This window comes from Myotis lucifugus, unplaced genomic scaffold (assembly GCF_000147115.1).
Source record: "Myotis lucifugus unplaced genomic scaffold, Myoluc2.0 scaffold_40, whole genome shotgun sequence".
In the NCBI taxonomy this organism is placed as follows: Eukaryota; Metazoa; Chordata; class Mammalia; order Chiroptera; family Vespertilionidae; genus Myotis; species Myotis lucifugus.
Genome location: NW_005871088.1, coordinates 5,297,317 through 5,301,899, shown reverse-complemented (window position 1 = coordinate 5,301,899; position 4,583 = coordinate 5,297,317). Strand labels below are relative to the sequence as shown.

Genomic DNA, 4,583 nt, shown 5'->3' with positions numbered 1-4,583 from the left:
TCTTAAACAACTAATTACCAGTCTTTTATTCCTAGTTCTTGCTCTGATTTGGTGATTAGGAATATCACTTCATATCACTTCCCCCTTTTGCAGGTTATAAACTTTATTACAATGTTCATAAACAATAGTTGTCACAAAAATATGTTATATATTTTAATTAAATGTCACATATTTATAATAAATCAATTAGGACATGTAGGAAACATACTGTTTTTATGTAACCCAAAATTTAGAATTTAAAGGATTTCTAAGTTTATGTTCTTCAGAAATGTATAGACAGGGGGCAGGAGATAAAAGATAAAGGAGAGAGGACTTACTTATGATGAATTATTTTATTTTCAGATAATAAACTTCTCTATCATTTCCCTATTTTCCTTGGTTTTCATATCTGTAAATATACCAAATGTAGTAATTTTATGAGCATGTCAAATTATAAATAATATCTCCTAAAACTCCTAAACCAACAAAGTACTTTTTAATCTCTAATCAGTACTAAAATACTACATACATTTCCATTTTCCCCTGATTAATAACTCCTTGCCAATAATTGACAAAATCTTATAGTAGGACTTATATAGATTTTCTAAATACTCAGAGGAAGGCAGGGGTGATTATATCTTCCAAAACTGCCAGTGTTGCTTTTTTGGGGTCTCGTTAGGCACAAGATGGAGAGTTCTAGCAGGAAAAGTAGTGAGGCAACTCCGAGTTTCCTAGCACACTTAGTTGCGCTGTCTGCAGAACATTTTTTTTGTATGCAGATAAAACTCCTGCTCTGTGTGTGCTTATTTATTTAAACTTTTTGTATATGTTGTTAATGAAAACGATCTAAAATTAATATTAAAAGTGGCTGGAATGTCAAGCTGACACATGTCCCTAAACATAGAATTATACATGTGAGGTCACTACTCCAGTGCATGAGGACTGGGCTCAATTAAATGTCAGGTGAAGCTCAGGTACACACTCTCCTCCAGGTGCAAGGGACAGAGTAAGAATAAGAGGGTGTGCAGTGCATACTCTGGTGACAGAATACCATTTAGTGCTGAGGCATATTTTAAATACTTTCATCTGAATTTTAATAAACAGAAGGAACTTCATAAGGCAATATGTGCTTGTAAAGTTACAAGGTTTATGGTTGTAGTTTTAGCCATGAAATGAAAACCTCTTAATAGAGTAATTATGGAAAACAAATTTGGCTGTTTTGAAATGTCCAGGGACTACCTTACAGATAGGCACTGAGGTATCCCATATATATTTTAAAGGATGCTGCCAGAACAAGATATTTTAGGAAAATAATTTTGCCCAATAATGAAGATTTAGGCTGGTTGAGAATCCCGTTCATAGTTTAACTGCAAATTTAGCATGTTACAATTCAGGAATTCTAGCAGTTGTTATATCTTTTTTGGGGTGGTATCAAATTACTTTATTTGAAGGAATAGTACAAATGAAAGATATGGCTGGGTGATGGTACAAGTTATAGAAAAGGTAGAGGTATCTCCAACATGCAGTATTGCTTTGGTGACCAGGCAGTCACACCTGAGGCTATGGGAAGCAGCCTAAGGCTTAGTTCTCATCACTGTCTCCCAGGGTGTGTTTGTCAAAGAGAAACTCTGCCATGCCAGTTTCAGGGGTCTCCAACCTGTGCAAGTTGGTTATGTCATCACCCAATTCATTGATGAATTTCACCTGCTCATTCAGGTAGTGAGTCTCAATGAAGTCACACAAATGAGGGTCATTTTTGTCAGTAGCCAGTTTGTGCAAGTCAGTAGTGACTGACTCACACTTTTTCCCAAGTGCAGGGGCACACTCCATTGCATTCAGCCCAGTCTCTCAGTTGTCACGGTCTGGTTTCTTGATATCCTGAAGGAAGATTCGGCCACCTCGCTGGTTCTGCAGCTTCATCATTTTCTGAGCATGTTCCCCCTCCTCATCAGATTGGTGAAGATATTTGGCAAAGTTCTTCAAAGCCACATCATCATGGTCAAAGTAGTAAGACATGGACAGGTAGATGTAGGAAGCGTAGAACTTCAGGTTGATCTGGCAGTTGATGGAGGCCTCCGAGTCCTGGTGGCAGTTCTGGTGCACCTGCGAGGTGGGCGCGGTGGACACATGATGGGCAGCTGAAGAGAGGCGGCTGTGGGGCTCTGGAGTGGAGGCGGAGACTTTGGGTCGTCTGGGGCATCTGAGGCTATGTGAGGAGGGTGCTGTGAGAGGCAAAAGACTGGCTTGGTGGCAGCTGCAGTGCAAGCACCAGCTTCTACCAGTGGTTCCCAACCTTCCTAATGCCGCAACCCTTTAATACAGTTCCTCATGTTGTAGTGACCCCCAACCATAAAATTATTTTGTTGCTACTTCATAACTAATTTTCCTACTGTTATGAATCGTAATGTAAATATCTGATATGCAGGATGTATTTTCATTGTTCACAACCCACAGGTTGAGAACCGCTATCAGGGAAACCACAGCTGCTCTCCATGAAGACTCTGTTATATCTTTTTGGTGATTCAACTTCCAAAGAAGCCTTTCCTCTGTAGAAGGCAATGTACCAAAGTGGTTAAAGAGCACAGATTGTGGCACCAGACCTGCTGTATCACCTTGAGTATATTTCTTAATCTCTTTTGTCTCAATTTCTTTCCTTACCTGTGAAAAATGGTGACTTTAGAAACAACTACCTTATTGGGATTCTTATGAGAATTAAATAAATATACATGAAGTCTTTAGAAAAATACCTAGTACATAAGAAATAGTATGAGCAGTAACTATTATTACCACTTACTGTTCAAGCTTCTGAATCATTTTAGTTGAAATGTATGCTGGGATTTTGAAGCAATTAAAAAATTGTCATTTACAGATACCATATTTTTCCAGGTATAAGACACTATATTTTTCTACCAGTGGTTCTCAACCTGTGGGTCGTGACCCCTTTGGGGGTCAAACAACCTTTTCAAGGGGTCGCCTAAGACCATCGGAAAACACATATATAATTACATATTGTTTTTGTGATTAATCACTATGCTTTAATTTGTAACAATGAAAATACATCCTGCATATCAGATATTTACATTATGATTCATAACAGTAGCAAAATTACAGTTATGAAGTAGTAATAAAACTAATTTTATGTTGGGGGTCACCACAACATGAGGAAATGTATTAAAGGGTCGCGGCATTAGGAAGGTTGAGAACCACTGCCTTAGACTAAAAACCGAGGGGCATCTTATATATGGAACTCAGGGGAGGAGGGAGCCACATGGGCACTTAGCTGCCCATACTTTGTCAAACAGGCTTCCTCCAATCACGAGCCTTATTTTTACTGACTTCAGCTGATGCTGTGATTGGAGATGGAGGTGGAGAGTGCACAGAAGCAACAGGGACTAGAGCATTCTGAGCCCATAAAAATGTCAAAAAATAAAAAATAAATACCAGTAAGTGATTGTCTAACTCTGCAAAATTCAAACTGAATGTAATCAGGTATGCAAAAGAGCATGGAAATAGAGCTGCAGAGAGATAATTTGGACCTCCTCCCACTGAATGTATGATCAGACAGTGGAGAAAACAGGAAGAACAACTTCTTAATATGCCAAAAAAGAAGAAGGCCTTAAGAGGAAAACCAGCAAAATGTTTAAAATATTGATTTCTTAAGTTTGGATTGGAAAAGTGGGGGGGGGGCTTATACTTGGGGGCATTTATACATGGAAAAATACGGTACTTATCTCTGAATTATACTAAGCACCTAAAAGAAGTCCAGGAATAAATTCGATATTATAGCAAATGTCAGTTTAATTGACAACCATAACCCCAGATTTCAAAATTTCATGTACATGCAGTTTTGTTCTTGTCATTAACTGTCTTATTAAGTAAATAGTTATACTTTCACACTTATACCATACACTTATACTAATGAAATCAGTTCAATATATTAAAGTTTCATGTAAGATTATGTTTTTGAAAATTCCACTGATAAAAACAAAAAAGATTTAAGACTCATCTAAAGAAAATAATGTCTCTTTTACTGTGATAATGTGATAATACTAATAGCATAATTTTTATAAAGTACGTCTTTACCTATGATCTCATTTGTTACAACAGCATAGTAATACAAGTAGGACAGGAAATATCATTTCTGTTTTACTGATGAGAAAATTAACGCTTCAAAGGTAAAATGCCTTACTCAGAGTCACAAGGCTATTGTGGCTCAAAGCCAGGATTCCAATCCAACTATTAATTCCTCATTAAGCATTTTTCACTTGATCTGCTTTGCAACAAGCCTGCCTAAATAGCCCTGTTCTGAAATTGGGGACTCTTTTTCTTGGGTGCCTCTGATGCATAGTACATAGTGTGTGTGGGGAGGCTCTAACAGTGGTTCTCAACCTTCCTAATGCCGCGACCCTTTAATACAGTTCCTCATGTTGTGGTGACCCCAACCATAAAATTATTTTTGTTGCTACTTCATAACTGTAATTTTGCTACTGTTATGAATCGTAATGTAAATATCTGATATGCAGGATGTATTTTCATTGTTCGTGACCCACAGGCTGCGATCTCTTTCCCTCCTTACATGAGGGAGATTCCTGGTGCTCTTTAGA

The 4,583-nt window shown here is 37.7% G+C and overlaps 1 pseudogene; it reads right to left on the bottom strand.

Annotated features, from left to right (window-relative positions):
* Nucleotides 1-1,560: 1,560 nt before the first annotated feature.
* Nucleotides 1,561-2,793, bottom strand: LOC102437869 (annotated as a pseudogene).
* Nucleotides 2,794-4,583: the final 1,790 nt, after the last annotated feature.